This window comes from Scomber scombrus, chromosome 17, assembly GCF_963691925.1.
Source record: "Scomber scombrus chromosome 17, fScoSco1.1, whole genome shotgun sequence".
NCBI lineage: Eukaryota > Metazoa > Chordata > Actinopteri > Scombriformes > Scombridae > Scomber > Scomber scombrus.
Window position 1 is genome coordinate 15,118,620 of NC_084986.1, and position 20,389 is coordinate 15,139,008.

A 20,389-nucleotide genomic window follows, 5' to 3' on the forward strand; every position below is an offset into this window, starting at 1 on the left:
AGTTGTAAGAATACTGCTGTATTCATGGTGATGATAGATACCATAAGCTCTTCCTTTACTTAGTAGTGACTCTTCTCTTCTTAGCGTTTCCTTGGGGTTTGTGTGTCTGACAGGGAAGTTTGCAGAGTGCGTGAGTACAAGTGTGCACACACAGACACGTAGCAAACAGCTGAGATGAGAGCTTTTTAAACAACTGTACTGTGTACTGAAATTATAGGCACTATTTTAACTCTTGACACTAGATTTATTCATTAATTAAGAATATGTCTTTGGAGGAGAAAAGTGATGAGTTTAATAATTGTATGATTACAGATTCTGTTCCTTCTCTGCCACAGTCTGTTACTCTTGGTCTCTGCCTGTTTGTGGATATATACACAATCTTATCCACACACACACACAAACACACACACACACGCAGTCAGACACAATGACAGACCAATCAATACGTGTCTGAGAGCTGAACTGGGGAATCCATGCAAATTAATTGGGGTCTCATATTTAAACCACGTGTGGTTTTCAGGTTTGTGGAACCTGTTTTCAATGTTAACTTAAAGAAAAATTATCCAATGAACAATTTTTTCAACCGGAGACATATTGGGCTTGGCTCATTTTCTGTGAACAACATGTAAAAGGAGTCATGTTCACAGAAGGCACTGTGCACCCCCCTACACATTATATTACTCATGTGGTATTTGGCTTCACTGGACCAGACATTAATAAAAGTGTAGGAATTATAAGTGAAAACAAGTAAAGATGGTAAAAATGAAATAATAAATGGTTTGCTAACATTTACTTTACATACATTGTTATGGATGTATTGTTTTAATTATAAAGCCAATAATGTCATGGGTCCATCAGATCTGGCGAACATTGGGTGAGTAGTAAAAACACAGGCACCACGTTTCCGTAGAGACTCAACCACTGAACAAAAACAGCAACATCGCCAAACCATAAAAGATCCTCTAATTTTTTAAGATTGAGGCTGTTGCTGCAGTGCAGAGACACATGTTCAAGAAATACTATGTTGTTTTTAGACGTCAGGGAAACCTTTGAGTGCAAGTCTACTCAAGCATGTGTGATGGGGCTTTTGCACATTGCATAACAAGCTTTTGCTCAAGGATATTATGTGGTGTGCTTTGATAAGAAAGCACCCACAGAACTCCTCCCTCTCCTTCTATCCCTTTGACTTTGTGGTTACCCATTTCCCTTTGGAGCCGTCAACCCACAGCAGCCCAGCAGCTCATTATCTGTTGGACACGCTAGTCTCGGTGGCACATACCATACTTAGAAGGCGGCGTTTGTATGCCTGTGTGTGCCTTTGCCTCATCCAGATCATGCAAGCCTGTGATTAGATTTTGTAAGCCAGGAGAAAACCTAAAAACACACTGTGCCATAAACTTAAACTTGCCATATACTCAATAAAATACACAAACTACTGACATGTATGATCATACTACATTTATCCTGGTGCTTACAGTACTTCTCATTTAAAAATGAAGAGTGCTTTACTTTTCTGACTTGCACTGAAGCGTAGACCAGTCATTATAATTGCTGCTTTTTAGACACTCATTTTCAAACACTTGTGCTACACATCGGTTTAATGAATCGTGTGGGTGTTTTAGATCTCACCGCTCCCTGCCATGCAGGTCACAGCAAAAATAGCTCACTCTGTTACTCGCAGACTCATTCAATAGGAAAATGGCTCAGCAGTGTTTGCTGTTCATCTTTGGGTGGTTGTGTTGTGTACTTTCTACTATCTTGCCATCCACACCCAAAAACAAGTGCCATCTGGGTGGAAATTAGACTGGCAGAGAACAGATTATGTTAATGTTTTGTTATGTTAATAGATGGACTTTTGTGTACCTGCAATGATCTCTTCTTTGACACTTCTACTACACAGTCTCTCACTGGCTCAAGTAGGTGCTTATAGTAAATTTTACAGGAAAAATGAGAAGTCAATAAATCCAGTGTCAACATATCCCAATGATACATTGATCTTACTAACAACTATTGTAAATGTATTCCTCTGTGCTACAGACCTGCACTATTAAAAACCCATCCACCATTACACTGGCTTACATGTCTCTTCATTGCAATGAACATGGGCACTATACAGTTTATTTTGAGTCAGTCCCACATACACTATTCTGCTGTCATACATGCATCTGGAGAGTCCCAACAAATACAATGTTTACTCCTATCTCAGTTATGTTCAGTGACCAGCTGTTTTAAGAAGTTATTTAGCCTTTTTCAAAAAAGGAAAGCATATGTTTGCGACTTAGATTTACATCTTAAGTAGGAATTAATGGGCCTGAAGCTGAGAGCAATAGGCAGGGGAGGGAAGTCAGAAAATACTGAGAGCAGATTTTTGTATTTTTATTGGATTTGTTGACAATAAGAAAAAATCATATCTTTTAAAGAGGCAAATTGGTAGATACTCGTTCAGCCAAAAGTCATAAAAAAATCAATTTTCTTATGTAACCTTTATTTTACCAGGATATCATCATCATTGAGACTAAAAAACAATTTCTTAAGGCCTAGATAGTCAGCAAGAATGAGTACAAACAACATAAAGCAAATAACACAACATATGTCTCAAAATACATCACAATATCTGAGTGAAACACTGCAGTTATAAATCAATTTAATATACAATCATGTAAAATACTTACATGTTAAGACAACAATTAAAACGACCCTAACAGACTGTTAGTTGTTTTGTTGTGTTTTGTATTAACAATATTTTTTAATCATACAATCACTATAAAATTAGTGTTTAAAAATACATTTAACCCCAATATGATGGAGCTTACAGCAACGACATTGGGAAATGGATCATCAGCAATGAATGAAATGTGTGGTGCGGGAGAGAGCAGTGCAGCGCACATGATCTACTCATGGTGAGACGCAGGGGGAGCCAGGCCCGGAGGCAACCCACAGAGCCTAAAACCTCCAAGCACTAAACTCTCCAGGGCCCAAGCACTAAACTCTCCGGGCCTACCAAAGTAGTTCAGAAGCATTGGATCAGCGGCCTCCAGCAAGCCATCACAGAGAGTGGTGGCAGCTCGATGAGGAAGTTGCAGGAATAATTGAAGCAACAGCGAAAGGAGATGCGGACAGTCGGCTGCAGACTATAACCACCATCACTGTCAGCGTTGCAGCTGAGAGGTTTGGTGTTGATGAGCAAAAGACCCCCAGACCCAGCTACACCACGACCTGAAGGGCAGAGAAAATCCTCCAACTACTGCAAGAACTTCAGGCTCTGGCAAAGCAGTTCCTCTGGAAAGCTCTCTGGAAGATTCTGTGAGTGATTTGGTGGGCACAGTAGCAGAGCAGTGGGGGCATGCAGAGGGAGTCTGTATACCAAAGGAGGAGAATTCAACTAAGCTGGAGCAGTTCCGAACCATCTCGCTTCTCAGTGTGGAGGGGCAGATCTTCTGCAGCAGCCAGGAGGTTGACACACTTCCTCCTAAAGAATGCCTACATTGACACCTCAGTACAGAAAGGTGGCATCCCAGGAGTTTCCAGACTCTTAGAACACACTGGTGTAGTTACTCAGTTGATCAGGGAGGCTCGCAAAGGGAAGGGTAACCTTGCCAATGCATATGCCTCAATTCCCCACAAGCTCGTCGAAAGCTAGCCTGACCTGGCACCATGTACCCAGTAAGATCAAGGACCACATCTTGGTTTACTACAACAAATTCAGGCTTAGAGTCACTTCTGGAACATTACATCAGACTGGCATCAGCTTGAGAAAGGAATTATAACTGGTTGTACCATCTCCGTTATCCTGTTTGCTATGAACATGGTGGTCAAGGCAGCAGACACTGAATGCAGAGATCATCTGTCCAAGTCAGGCATTCTGCAGCCTCCCATCAGGGCCTTCATGGATGACCTCACTGTCCACCTCGTTGTCCACCACAACATCAGTGCCTGGAGGCAGGTGGATCCTTCAGGGCCTAGAGAAACTCATAGCCTGGGCAAGAATGAGTTTCAAGCCCACCAAATCCAGGTTCATGGTGTTGAAGCAAGGGAAGGTTGTCGATAAATTCTGCTTCTCTGTGGATGGCACTGTAACCCCATCCATCACCAAGTTACCAGTCAAGAGCCTGGGTAAGGTCTTTGACTGCAGCCTCAAGGATACAACAGCTATCCACACTACCATCAAGAAGCTGGAATCTTGGCTCAACAAACTAGACAAGTCTGGATTACTTGGCCAGTTCAAGGCTTGGATCTACCAGCATGGCATCTTACCTAGGGTCCTCTGGCCTCTGCTGGTGTACGAGGTAGCTTTATCTACCATGGAGACCATGGAGAGGAAGATCAGAGGCTACCTCCACAGATGGTTAGGCCTGCCACGCAGCCTAAGCAGTGCAGCACTCTATGGAAGGAGCAACAACTCCAGCTCTCCTTCAGCAGTCTCAATGAGTAGTTCAGGGTCTCTCAAACTAGGGAGATGCTACTCTACCGGGACTCTAAGGACTCAGGATCGGTATTAGCAGGCATTGTTGTGCGGACAGGCAGAAAGTGGAGAGCCCTGGAAGGCCTGGAGATAGCAGAGTTGCAGCCGAGACACAGGGGTCTCGTGGGCACAGTGGCAACTGGATGGGCAGGGCTGGGAGCTGTACCACAACCTCGCTTTGTCCAGCAAACCTTCATGTCTGGGCTAAGACCAATTCTCCAGCATGTCCCTGTTGTCCTGGAAGAGGCTTCCTGGAGCATATCTTGAGCAGCTGCCCATCAGCACTGGGGGAGGGCCGTTACCGTTGGTTGCATGACCAGGTGCTAAAGACGGTGGCAGAGGCCATCTTTGAAGCTGTGTCCAAGAACCAATAATTTCGTGGCCCAAAGCACATCATCTTCATCAGGGCAAGCACAGCGAAGACCAGCAGCTGGACTGCTCACCTCTGCTGCAGACTGGTAGCTGAAAGTTGACTTGGGGAAGCAACTCAAGTTCTCTGACTACATAGTGACCACAACCCTGAGGCCTGACATTGTGCTAGCTTCAAAGCAAGTGCTACTCATCAAGCTTACTGTTCCTTTGGAGGACCGCATGGAGGAGACGAACAAACGCAAGCGGGACAAATACCAGGAGCTGATGGAGCAGTATCGGAGGATAGGCGGTAGGGTTGTAGAGGTTTTACTGGCCGCTCACTGAGCAAACTCTACACCTTGCTTGGCATCAGTGGGTTGGCTAAAAGAAAGCCATCAAGTCCGCCACAGAAGCCGCTAAAAGAGCCTCCAGATGGCTGTGGTTATTGAGGTCCGACGTGGGCCAATGCTGCTGGGACACAATCTAGGGTCTGATCAACCCTGTCTGGGTCACCTGATGTCTGGGATGTCTGATGTTGAAAGACCATAAAACACGTGATGACCTCAGGAACATCACTGAAGATGTGCCCCAGTGCATCTTTAATGTATCTTTCAACCAATGAATATCCATAATTTATAGTAAATGACTCATTACATAATTATTAATTAATTTAAAAATGAATGACTTCATTAAAACAACGTTACAGTGATGAAGAAACAAGAACAGTCCGATACGCTGAATTACCCCAAAAATACACATAGCTCACCACATCTCTAATTTCTGTAAGATGACATGTATTTCAGCCTACATTTATGTATAGTTGTAGTCACACAAAAGTACCATCAATCCCTGTCTCTATTTTTCTCCACAAAGCTCATCATTCTTTTCTAACAGATCATTTTCTGTTACACTCTAGGAATTAATTGCAATCTGTTCTGCTCCTATGGGTCCATGTATCTTGCTGCTTGCATCATCTCACAGTAAACGGTAGGTTGTTTGTTTTTTGCTTTTTTTAAACTGTGCAACTGTCATTGATCTTAAATGATTTAAGAGTGGGGTGGTTTGACATTCAAGCTTAGTCATAAGGAAAGGAAAAAGAAATATGATACTAAATTTACTTTCATGGGACAATGTTCTAGACATTGGGTGTTGTGTAGGGTGCTAATAGTGTTGTAGAATACTGCATTGGCAACCTCATAGTGCATCTAACACCATGTTATGTAACACTGAACACAGAACACTCTTGACTTACAGAATATGATTTTCTCGTATGCTTTCAAATATGATGCGTCTTAACGAGCATGTGAAAAGGAGGTTAAGTGTTTGGGCTCTGACTGAGTGACCTGCATTTGCTCCTTGATGCTCGTGACAGTCATGATAGCAAAGTTAGAGCAATATCAGCAGTTTGTGTTGCTGGGCAACTGAATTGAAAACCCCCATTTTGTTTTCCTACAACACACACACCCATAATAGTTACTTACTGTAGATAGACAATGCAGCTGGTATTCACTTTTCAAAGGCATCAGCATCATGGTAATATTATCTACTTGAGAAAAGGACTGAATACTGGCCCCCGGCCTTTTTCAGTGTCATTGGGTGAGGACACAATAAGCCTTTCACATCTTGATAAGGTCAATGAGAAAAAGGAGCTAGTGGAGCACAAAATTGTGAAATTCATTATTCACTGAATTGAAATGGGTATAATAATTTCAGTGGAGATGGTCAGTATGATGGGTTCAAGATGATGAGATCCAAATTTTGCTATCCATAAGGCATATTTATTTTTTTCTGTGCTAAGCAGAATAAGAGAGAACGTGCTGAATACCTCTTCCTTCGGACAAGCACTGCATGCAGCGAAGATGAGCGGCTCGCTCCCACAACCTCCTCTCACTCAACATAAGTGCTCTGGGCAGTTCATGTTTTATAACGGTCAACCTGAGGAGCAGCCCGCAACCTGATGGCCAGTTGTTTCAGGGCCAGATGAACTCAGTAATTCTCAGAAGTGATTCTCCTTCATACCTCAGGTGTTGTGTGATGAGGTTTTTGACATGACATTTTCTAACAGGTAGACTCAGATGTTCTTTACAGCTCTGCAACTAATGTAGCCATCTTGCCAACTGCTAAATGTAAGTCAATTTCCAGGAACGAATGTGTCTTGGACTGTAATGGTGAATGATTCTGCATGAGACACTATAGGTATCTCAAGCTCTATTAGCTGAGTCAGGGTATAATGTGAGATTGAAGAACAACAAGTTCATTTTGGAGAGACAAATTAATGAAACAAAAAGTTGTTTATTATACAGATGATATTGGTGATTACGTACTGTCAAAAGCCTTTGGCGCTTGGACTCTACAAGGAGATTTTCAATCAAGGGAAAACATAAACAAAGACAGCTGCAATATGATAGGCTGACAATAAAGGTTTGTGAAATGCTGACAATGCTATTGGTTAGATTTGACCAGGAGATGTGAACAGCTGACTTCTCAATTGATAATCCCGGAAATGACAACAAGGAAAGTATGAGTGAAGTGTGTGAGAGATCAGAATGACAGAGGGTTGAGAAATAAAACTATATACATGAGCATGCAAAAAGGAAGTCTTCCTGACTGAACTTTTACTAAGCTTCATGTGTGATACTGTGAGTGAGCTACAAGGCTCTTTGCTTACTTGTAAATTAGACTATTGTTTTACTAAATGTATGCATCTGCTGTTACCAATCAGCACTTATATAGGGGCATCTTATATGGGGTCTGGTGATTTTGATCCGTTATAGATTCCCTGGTGATGGACACAAATTTGTGATTTAGAGACCTTGAATAACCTGGATTGTATCTATACATACATGTATCCAGTATTTCTCTTTTTTATTTGTGGAGCATGAAAATACTGGGAAATGAAAACAGTGAGAGAAAAATGACATCTTCCTTCTTTATAATTGTAGCCGTTTTTCAGCCACTGATTTAACAGATGGGAATACTTTTGGTAGGAGTATACTGGTGTTCAGCAGTCTATAGGTAGGCAAACTGATTTGTAAAATTTAAAATGTTTAAACTATGAAATGTTGAAAAAGAGGTTGTAGGAATCTGAGACATCCTGTAGCACACATGCACACACACACTTTATATGAAACAACATGCCGAAGCAGCACTAAAACATGCAACATTTCACCAGGCCTCTTACATCATCTTCTCCCTGTACAGTGTAAAAGATAAGAAGCCTTTCACAATAACATTAAAAACAAAAATACGTTTTATCATGTTTAACAAGCTGCCTTCACCTGCTATCCCTCATTAAAATCAGATTGTTGTTCTTTTATCTGCTATGTGGCTGTCTATCATGCTAGCAAACACATGACAAGTTTGACTCTACAGAGAGATGAATGACTTGTCCTGATCGAGTGAGGCTCCCTTATTTTTTACCTGGAATGACCCCTGAATTTGGAGAAATCAAGTTACCCTTCTCATCTGGCTGAAATATAATCCTTGATTTAATTCAAGAATGCAATTTTCATCATGTTTGTCTCCTGCCTGTAAGCAGTGGCACAGCACTCAGACAAGGGAAAGTGAAATGAGTGTGGACTGAATTTGATACTGACTGAAAGCACAAATTATCTGAATCCTTGCCTCCTCAGTGACCTTTGACCTTCTCTCCCATCCTGACTGCAGGATAGACATCAAATGCTGCTGCTGCTGAGGACATTAGCCAAAACATTTTTCAGCTTGAAAGAATGATTGAAAAAAAAATAAAGTCAACTCCACAAATTTGGATTTTTTTTTGGGACTACATTATCATCATATGAAATGGCTTCCTTCACAGTTTTGATTTTAAGGGATAAGACATACCCCCTTCGAGTAATTTCATATACATGATTTGTCACCATTAATAGGTATTTTTCCCAACAGATATTTTGACTGGTCATAGTGGGAAAGGCACAGGTGATACTAATAACATTAACAATGGCTCTATTCTATGTAAGTGTCCTGGTGAGCTTTGACAAAAGTCAGCATGCACAATACCAGCACCCTGAAACTGAAACAGTTCAATTCAGCCATCATTAATTTTATTATCTGCACCTGTGCTTCTCCAGTGACTTGTCAAAACGTTCTGTGAAAAAGGTTCATTAACTTTATAGAGTGTTCATCATAATCATTTTTTTTGCCCCATCAAGACCAAACAGAAAGAACCCATCGTATCCTTCCCTTCATGAATTAACAGTCCATATAGCAGCCACTTATATGCCTGGTAATTAGGGCCTGAGCACTTCACAGTGCAAAGGCCCTATTGTATCTGTAGGAAAAGCTCTGCGTTTTTTTCTTCGAAAACAAATGCATTTTTGGCCTAAACATGCACGAAAATTTGCACATGCATCAGACCTGGTGAAAAATGTTATATCTTATGGGTCCCAGAAATGGGTGTAGCAAAATGTATACATACTACAGATTTGACTCTACAGACTTCAAATTCACTCAGTATCATCTTCAGACCTTGAAAATTTGTTAACAAGTTATCAAAATCTTTTGCCTCCGTTACACCTGGTGGGCGTGGCAGAGCGGCCAATTTTGATGTTTCGCCATAAAACAGGAAGCATTGTACAATCTGCCCCAAATTCCTCACATGATGAGGGTCCTGACCTGAACACGTCCATGTGTCAATATTGACTCATATTCATAACGCCACCTACTGGACACAGGAAGTCAGCCTCATATGACAAACATCTGCTTGCAGCTTTAATTTATTTTCCTGGTACACTATCATGTATTTTGCGCCCCTGGTAACCCCTCTGGAAGCCTGAGCTCTTGAAAACTGAGTTTCTGAAATCGAGCAGATGGTAGCTTGGAGTTTCCGCCTAAAGTGAGACCGATATACTTGGACCTCCACTCCATCAACCTCTCCCTCCAACCGAACCTTTTTCTTTTCTCTTTCTAATCAGATTTATTTTTGGGGAATTTTTTGCCTTTATTTGAAAGGCCAATAGGAAACCGGGAGAGAGAGAGAGAGGAAGGATGTGCAGTGAAGGTCCCTTACTGGAATTGAACCAGGGACGTCGCCATTATGTGGGGTGTGCGGTAACCACTCAACTACCAAGGCACTCTGTTTAATAAGGCGACCTTGGGTGACTTGAAAGGCACCATCTAAATAAAATGTATTATTATTATTATTACTACTGGATCTTCTACTGGATCTTCTATTATTGGATCTGTATGCAGTCCATCAGTTCAACTTCTTTATGAAACAGGCTGTTATAGCCCACTTTTTCTGATTTGTCAGCTTCCCCACTAGCTCCAGATGCTATAACAGCAGTAGAAGGATTTCACTTATTTTTCTTGTTCTTTACTCAAAATGGTTTATGGCCATGATACTGTAAACATACACTTCATGGTGTTTACTCACTAGCAGCAACAAGCAACCTAGCTTCAGTTGTGACCACAGCATTTCTGTATTTATCCAATTTCAGCAGAATGGGAAGAACATGAAAACCTTCCTTTTTCCAATGTGAGACTGTTCATACAATATTCCAAGAAAGTTAGCCAAGTTACACCAGATAAATAGCCTTAATTAGCTAAGTTGCTGTGCTTTGTTTTGTGCCACCTGGTTTTGAGAGATACAAAACCAGAAAACTGGATCTCAAATCATAATGTTTTTCTCTCCTTTTAAACAACTTTTGGATATTTTCTAGTAGTAATTGTTGACATCATACATGATTTATATATTGTAGACAATAGACATTTGTTAAATAAATTTTAAAAAATACCTTGAGGAACTTTAATTGCATTGCAACCCACTGATGGATAACAAAGGAGAAAGTGGGATTTGATATCCCCATTTGTGGTTTGTGGAGGGAATGCTGAATGCATTTCAGGTCATGTTGTCAAGTTAGACTTGGTTACGTAGTTGTATAGAGTAGAGCAGCAGTGTTTTTTATTCCATTAAAACACACTCTCCTGCTGATTAACACAAAATATGTTATGGCTAGAGCAGCAGTTGTCTCCCTCCAAAGCTGAAATGAATATTACGCCCTTGAATGTGTGAGTGCAGTTAACAGAAATGGAACTATTAAAAGCCACTTGATCAAGTGATCTAAACCTCTCGCTCGTCTAGTCCATTGCTTATTGTGTAAATTATCTGTAGGTCTGTCTCTCAACCTCTCTTCCCACCTATTTAAGAACAACAGATAGTGCGTTGTGAAATAACAGCAAGAGTAAATATTTTAATTATAATATGGAAATGACATAAATTGTTGCAGTGTGTAAAATATTGTTATCTACAGAAAACGATTTGATTTAGTTCAGAATAATGCTTCATTATTTTTGGAGTTTCTTATTCTCTGTTCATTGCATCTATAAAACGGGTTTCTCAGATTTGTATTAAACCACACGCAGATGTGTTTCCATACAAATGAATTATTTAGGGATTGAAACCTTTTACCAACAGATGGGTGAAAAATGTAATGAAAAACCGCCATAAATCAGTGGAGAAGCATAACTAATGCAGATTTTTCTACAGAGGGCACAAGAGGTCACAAGAGGCCACTGAATGATTTGATGAGTATGAAAATGATGTGAATTATATGCTGTGCACCAGATCTCAACCCAGTGGAAGGGATTATAATTTTTTGACACATATTCTCCATTTCATATCTCAGTAAAGAAAGTGAGAGTAGTGCATGACGAGGAAAGGCTGCCATTAGAGTCGTATGTTGTATTATATGTGTGTATCTGTGGATGAATAAGTGGAAACTCAGCCTACTTGGACAGGGATTGAGAACACAAATACCTGCTTGTTGTTCCCACAATTCACTCTCGTGTTGTTTTCTTTTCCTTTTTTCGTGGTCTGAGGGATAGCTGCGCTTCATCTTGCCTACTGTTATCAGTAAATATGAGCACGCTTTGTAACTCAGGTGCAGACTTGGCGGTGGGCGTTGCCTTTTCGGACGCGTGAGGCCCCACTAAGCCTGCGCAGTCTGCGTATAGGCAGGACAGGCTCTGGCAATGGCTCAGATAAATATGTGTATTGTGAAACTGGAATCTCTCATTGACAAACCTGCAGAAAATTATCACCAGACTCATTCATTTTTTGGATACCATAACCTGTAACTTTAGGTGACCAGCACTGAACAGAAGATAATAAAGGTTTGCAACTAGCAGCAGAGCAGCGCTAAGAGCTAAAAGAAGAGTAAATATTGGATTCACATTTGTCACATGGACACAAATATGACTCCAAATGAATGCTTGTATTTCTTCATGAGCAACTATTACTATTACTACTATTTCAACTAGTTCACCATAAAAAACTTTGTACGGTGATGCTATATTAATGGTGTGTTTACAGCTGGCTTTGCTGCCTCCTGATCGCTAAAATGTCAAGTTTACTGAAAAGCACTTTACAAATAACCTGTGTGATAGTAGTAGTAGTGTTGAATTTTCATGGTATAAGTGGACCTGGACCATTGCACCACTGTCTTTTCAGTTGTTTCATTCAATGTATTCTCCCTTTCTTTCAATTTTAATATCATTTAACATTTTCATTAATATTATTCATTAATTACCTGACCTTTCTTGTACAGGATAGATGTACACAGTGAGGATGTGTTTTATATCAACTTCTAAAAAAAAATGCATTTTACGTTGATGCTGTATGAGCGATGAGTGCCAGAGGACTCCCAGCTTTTAAGTGGGGTAATTAGTTTCTGATTGCTTGAAATGGGGATACTCAGTGAAAACTGTTTAATATTCCTAATAGCTGGGGGCAGTGGGATTCTCCAATTACACATTGCCAGGCTGCAGAATGGCCAAACACATGCTTGTCATTATGCAAATGAAAATTAAAAATAAAGCACACCACAAACAATGTGAGCTATAAATTAAAAGTCTAGAGTGGGAGGATGGAGATATGCTTTGATGTACAGTCTGAGGGATTATGAAGATTCATCCCTCACTGTCATACAAGCAGAACGCCGCAGAAGCTGGTTTCCGTGCCTCATCTGCAGCCTAATGCAAATATCTATTCTTGGTCTCTGTTTTTTTATCCTTTTATTTATTTTTCAACTTTATCTTAGGAAGGAGAGTCTTTCTCCTCAATAAATGACCATGCAATGTTATTGCCATCGTCACCAGGTCATGTCAGGCAAAATGTAATTTGTGGCTCAATATTGCATTTTCAAACTTATGGCAAATGTTGCTCAATGAAATATTTGTATTTTTAGTTTGTTTTAATTGTCAGCCTGTGCAGTAATTAACCACTTTCTTATTATTATTGGGTGATAGTTGTTTTATTCTCTGTTTGCCTGGCATTTTACTACATCTTATTGCCATACCTCTTTATTCAGAGCAAATCAAATTTGGATCTTGAATATATTATGAAAGATTGAACAGAACTAAACTCAACTGGTCTGATGTGTTGGCTGATCATATGATGTTGCAGCTTGTAGAAAAAAGAGGAGACCAAAATGGAGATACACACACAGAGATCCCATTCAACTCACTTCAAAGTACTGCATCATGCATACATAAGTCTTCTGGTGTCAAGCGCAGGGCCCCCGCTACAGGGACAGTGGCAGGTGGGGAGTTTGACTGGGGCGGTACACCTTTCAACATTGATGTCAGGATAGGGGTTGGTAACAGTCCAGGCAGTTCTCTTTAAGACTTCAATTAAAACTATTGTCGCTGGATCTCGCAAACTACGGCGCCCGTTGGGCCCTGTTCATGCAGGGTCGGCTTGCATCTAGCAGCTGACTTAGAACCTGCGCTTCTTGAATGTTTTTACTTTGACATTCAGAGCACTGGGCAGAAATCACATTGCGTCAATGCCCAACATGGGCCTTCACCAAGCTGAATTTTTAATTAAACAGTTGGATTCTCCTGGTCTGCTAGGTGCCAGCTGAGGCGACCCACTGGGACCCCGTGTGAATGATGCCCAATGGGTGGCGTAGCTGGGGACATCCACGAGAAAGGCATGGCACGTGTCCAGAATTGCGGACACAGCCCTGCGACTCCTTTCTGATTGGCCGAGGGTTGATGTAGGCCATCGCCCCACCCTTCCAAACAGTGTTCACCCATCTCTTAGGACTGACTGACCCATGTTCAACTGCTATTCTATGCCCTTCCTATCGCCTCTCTTGGTCTACCATCAGCAACTTTTTATGTGCTTTGCTGTGATGGAAGCGGCCATATCTTCTCTCTGTAATAAGAAGGATGATGCAACTGATATTAAAACCAGTGTCCTGTTTTATATCATCTGATGGGAGAGAGGAGGGACACAGAGAGAGCCCACATATATAACACATCAATTCAGCATTTCATTTTGTTGGAGAGTCACATGCTGTGAATGTGAATGTTACATTATAAGCTACCATAACACTTAAAAGTAGTTCCCCCACTTAACCCTAACTAATGGTGCGTTACAAGTCAGAGAGACACTTTGTAATGCATCATTAGATAATGGTTTATTCAAGTGTCTGTACATCGACATACTTGACCACTTTCTTCACGATTTGTTCCTGATTAACTCTGAGATTGACACTAAGTGGCACAAAACTAGTCATGACTCATTCATTACTTAAACATTAACTACTCTATTTGTGCAATCAGAAATCAATGAATGCAAAGGATCCACAACATATTACATATGATGTGTAATCGTGTATCTGTCCAATTACTTTTTAACTCCTAAACTTTGGCCACTTTGAGTTAAAAGGGTTGCAGCAGGATTCTCCACAAGTTTTTTTTTTAAATTGTCATAATAAGACCACATACAGCCCAGACTACAGGGAAGATACAAAGCGTCTGGTGTAATCTTCATTCTTAATGTAGTACCCACTACTTTATTTCAAACTGAATGTACTGGTGCTCAGAACCTGAAGAACAAAAAATGTGTAACTATCCAAATACTACCTGGACTGTATTACTTGTAACTTTTACATGTGCTATACAACAGGGTTACACTGCTAATCAGCTAACTTGTAAGGATATGACGTATTCCTGTGATAACATCACATGCATATTTTTTTTATAGTTGGTTAAGAACACTCCAAAAAGCCTATATTCATATCAGTGATGCCACGGGGAGCTGGCTGGCATCCTCACTGAGCTCAGCATTGGTTTCAGTTCATTTAGGTTAACAAATAAAAAAACACTGAAACTAAATCAAAGGATGAGGGTTATCATTCATTGTTCATCACATTCTCAAACAGCAGCTCTCCACACAGCTCTCGTTAATTTGAGTGCATGTGAATGACACCAAAAAGCAAAAATATTTCACAGCAGCAGGTCATTTAGTTAGTTAGTGCCAGTTTACATCTGGCACTAACATGTGTCTCAGGTGATCCGATCACAAGTGGACAGCACTAAATACAATTGTAAACAACCTCCACATTGTGATCCAGTCACAACCTTAAGGATGCTGTGATCTTACATAACCTTTACAATTATTAAATCAACATTATTACGTCTTTGTGATCCAGGTCATACTGTACAAAGTGTGTCTAAACTATGTTTTTGAGTCACTTCTGGACGATGTTATGGGTTTATGTGTGTGTGTGATGTTGCTCTTTTCTTGTTGTTTGATGTTTCAGGATCCCCATGTTACAGCTGGCCAGAAGGCACACAGACACGAGGCCATCAGCTGGGGATGAAAACAGCAGTCGTTTTATTCAATTAGTTGCCTTCATCAAATTTTGGATGTTAAAAACAACAGACAGAGTTAAAAATAGCCCATTTCAAAGAATTTGAAAACAAGTTGTGATCATATTGTTGCTGTATTGTTTTTCCAGTTGCTTCTTTTAGCTGCCTTCTTGTGTTGTATTATCTTTCACCCCCGCTTTTTATTTACACCTTATCCAGAGCACTCTAGGGAGCGAACAAAACTACTCACTAAACCTGATTAATAAAACTAGATATGTCAGCCTCAAAAGTCATGTTCTTTTTTTAAATGCTTTGTTGCACGAGAGAACAAAATTCAAGGCTACACAGTCACAAAATCATGAACATCTGGAATATGAGTGAAAAAACAGCTGGAGGACTGCTCCTACCTCATACAACTCAAGCTATCTTGAGTTGTAAGGGTTGTTTAGTGAATGCACATGTACCAAACACAATTAGCTCTCACGAAGAAAAATGGATTAAAGTTAAATTGTTCCAAAAATCCACATCACTTGCTGTTCTTAATGAATTTCTCCATCTGCTATGTAGAACTTCTTTTAAAAACTCAATCTAGACACAATAGATTCTCTCATGTGTATGCTTCACAAGTCATGGGGAAAGTGTCTTAATCCTCTGTAATAGAATATAACAATAATTAAAACTGCAAGCAGTGTCGAAGGGCCATCGCACCCCCCCGTTTACGCCCCCAATTGTAACGCTGTACGTGCACGTCGGTGCGTGCGGCGGTCGCAGGGCTGTCAAAACTGGCATGTAGATGTCTTTGTTCCTGTGCCTTTAATTGAACATTGTGTGATGGGGTTAATGTCTCCACTAGATGGCAAACTAAGACCACAAATGAGTCTGGGTGACTTCTCAGCACAAAGGAATGTGGGTGAAGGGTCAAAAAATCATTAAGATTGAGCATTTTTGCCTGGATGGCAGACTTCCTGTTGGACTTAGGCTAGGGGTCCAAGAGGCTTTTTTGTGCGTCTTTACACGATACATGTGTTTCCCCAATTTGGTTTATCTACGTCAATCTGAGTGGAGGGGCTTGATTCTTTAAATTTTCTAGGGGGCGCTATTAATCCATTTTTGCGTCGGCCATTTCCGCGATCCTTAAAATATCAAGTTTTTCGCCGGATCGGACATGATTGCAAGTTTTGGTGAGTTTTGGGGCATGTTTAGGCTGTCAAAAAGGCGTACAACTACAATAATAATAAAAATCATCCAGATTGAAAATGTTAGCCTGGATGGCCGACTTCCTGTTGGACTTAGGGTATGGGTCCAAGAGGATTTTTTGTGCGTCTGGACATGATACATAGGCCTTGTGGATTTCATTTTTCTATGTCAATGTGGAAGGCGGGGCTTAAACTTTGAAATCTTCCAGGGGGCGCTGTGGAGTCATCTTCTCACTTAAAAATCCCAAACTTTGTCAGTAGTCAATATGTGTGACTGTTGACGTATGTGTACAATTTGGTGAGTGTAGGAGTATGTGAAAATGTACAAAATGGATAAAGGCATTAGGGGGCGCTTTTGAGCTGTTGTGCCACGCCCAGGGGCAGTTATGGTCTCAAATTAAAGTGCTCCTAAGTGTGAACCTATGTGGAAAATTTGGTGATTCTGTGAAGACGGGAAAGTCCTCTAAACGCAGTGGGAAAATGGGAAAATTGACGCAGGAAATGCACAATAACCGACTTCCTGTTAGAGCAAAAATTTTGAAAAAAATAATTTGGGGGTTTACCCATGAGTGCTATGAGTCCTGTAAATTTCACGAAGATCAGACAAAGTTTATAGTCACATGACCTGCTGTTAGGGGGCGCTATGGAGACCCCTTGCCACACCCACCCCCAATGATGTTGAAATTGAAACGGCGTCACCAGGTGTGATATTTTACGCACTGCATGTATTAACATCCGACAATGTATGGAGGAGTTATAAGGAGTTGTTTGTTTATACAAACAAACGACTGCCACACCCACCTGGTATAACGTAGGCAAAATCTGTCGTAAAGTTTATATCATCAACGTCTGAGGATGATACAGTGCGAATCTTAAGTCTCTGGAGTCAAAACTGCAGGAGGAGTTCGTTAAAGTGCGAGGCCTGGAAATGGGGAAAATGAAGGCAAAAATGCACCTGTGATCCAAAATGGCCGACTTCCTGTTGGACTTAGGGTATGGGTCCAAGAGGCTTTTTTGTGCGTCTGGTCATGATATATATGAATCCTAAATTTCGTTCATGTACGTGCATGTAGAAGGCGGGGCTTAAACTTTTAATGTTCTAGGGGGCGCTGTAGAGTCATTTTGCCACTTAAAAGGTTGCGGTTATACCAAAAAATAATATTCGTGAGTCTTGACGAGTGTGTCCAATTTGGTGAGTTTTAGAGTTTGTCAGTACATCCTAGGTGGGAAAAGGCATTAGGGGGCGCTACTGAGCTGTTGGGGCAAAATGTTGGGCAAATGTGGTATCAGATGAAAGAGCTCATGATTTGAAACCTACGTGGCAGGTTTCATGATTCTGTGAACATCATAAAGTCCTCAAAGCGGTGTTCGAAAAATGAAAATCGGTGCACGCCACGACGCGTGGACGACTTCCTGTTTGGTAAAAAAATTCCACAAAATAATTTCCCAATGATCCGATGAGACCTATGACATATTTAAATGTCATGCCGATCCGAGAGGATTTGTGGTCACATGACCCGACGTGTGGGGGCGCTAGCGAGTCCCCTTACCACGCTTGTCTCCAATCACGTTAAATTAAATACATCTGCGACGTGTGTGCAGAATTTCATGAGTTTTCATGTATGTTCAGGCCACCAAAAATGCGATTCATTACACGGCATAAGAGCGTGCTTAATAATAATAATAAGAATCCTGGCAAAAGCAATAGGTCCCTCACTGACTTGTCAGTGCTCGGGCCCTAATTAACCAAAATCAGACACTACATTGACACTTGACTTCATACAAAGTCATTTTCTCCATTGAAATCTATTTATTTTATCAGGAATTTTGGCAGTTTGTGTTGATTCTTTTCTCCTCTCAGAGAAGTGTACATTTCAAACTAGCAACAAAAATATTGCCAACAATAACACTCCATCATCCTATCTATTTATTATTTAAAGGAGTATATTTGATACTCCTTCTACATGTTTTGGCTTTGACTGGTATCGCTCTCTCTCTCTCTCTCTCTCTCTCTCTCTCTTAAATTAATTCTTTCCTTTCACTATCTATCAAGGGATTATGTCTGTACAGAATTTCACTCATGTTTTTCTGCAGTCCAACTTAAGTTTTAGTATGTCTCTATGCTGTGCAACACACACACACACACACACACACACACACACACACACACACACACACACACACACACACACACACACACACACACACACACACACACACACACACACACACACACACACAAACACACACAAACACACTCACACATGCTCCTTTTGGTATGTCAGTTCAGGAGGAGCCCTTCTGTACCTGTGAAATTCTGTTTTTGTCCTGTAAAGCTGGTGAGTGCTCAGGTGACACAAACAGCACAACTAGCTGGGTTTGTGAGGTATCTATCTGACGATCAGCTTTACTGCCAAGATGTCTGGTGGACACACAATAGAAAAGAATAGAATAGAATAGAATAGAATAGAATAGAATAGTCTTTATTGTCATTATACAATGTATAACGAAATTTTCAAAGGCATCTCCTCAGTACAATCAGTACAACTGTGAGGTTTTGCATTAAAATGATCACTTTAAAGGTAGTTTTTAGTGAAAATATGTCAATCTTTTGTTTAAAGGTGGTATCCTCCTCCCCCAAAGTGGCCAAAAAATGAATGACTCAGGTTTGAATTTCCAGGATGTCTGACACAATTCTTAAGCATGTGACCCACAAAATAGGTTGATGATGATGATTACCATGAATAATCACCGAAATATGGCAGGAGACAGGAATTATATTGTGTTATATCGTCTTGACATTCTGACCAATGTACATGTCCATTCTGATTAAGTTACCTGTTTGAAACACTAATGAGTTATCGACACTGCAGTGTGAAGATAAGTTTAAGTCCACCCTCAGGCGAGGTGATGTGACAGAGGCAGCAGTGTTTTGAGCCCGCTGCTCTTCACCCTTATGACCCACGACTGCGGTGCACGCTCCACTACTAACCACATCATAAGGCATGCAGACGACGCGACAGTGGTGGGTCTCATTCAGAACAACGAGGAGCTGGCTTACAGAGAGGAAGTGAAACATCTGGTGGACTGGTGCACCAACAACAACCTGGACCTGAATGTTGACAAGACAAAAGAAGTCACTGTTGACCAGCCCACCCACACTCCTCTCTTCATAGGTGGCGCTGCAGTGGAGATCGTCCAGTGCACCAAGTTCCTGGGGATGCACATCTCCAGTGACCTGACCTGGATCAAGCACACATCCTCCCTGACCAAGAAAGCCCACCAGCGAGGGCACGGTGGAGAGCATACTGACCAACTGCATCTCTGTCTGGTATGAGGGCTGCACTGCCTCAGACCGGAAGGCCCTGCAGGGAGTGGTGAAGACCGCTGAGAGGGTCATTGGTACTCCTCTCACACCCATCAAGGACATGGCACAGAGCCGCTACCTATCAAAAGCCACCAAGATCATTGCAGACTCCACCCACCCCAACCACGGACTGTTCACCCTTCTGCCCTCAAGCAGACGGTACCGCTCCACTCGTAGCAGAACAGCCAGGTTCTGCAACAGCTTCTTCCCAACTGCAATAAGATTAGAACTCCCAGTAATCCCCCCCCCAGTATTTTTTAAATTCTTTTTCAATGTGGAGCCAGTGGCAACGAAATTTTGTTCCACTTTGTATATATGCGGAATGACAATAAAAGGAAATCTATCTATATTTGACGACTCACAAATGGGATCAGTTGATTTTTCTGAAGTGGA

The 20,389-nt window shown here is 41.1% G+C and overlaps 1 pseudogene; it reads left to right on the forward strand.

Annotated features, from left to right (window-relative positions):
- Nucleotides 1–2,844: 2,844 nt before the first annotated feature.
- LOC133997354 (uncharacterized) lies at nt 2,845–5,300 on the forward strand (annotated as a pseudogene).
- Nucleotides 5,301–20,389: the final 15,089 nt, after the last annotated feature.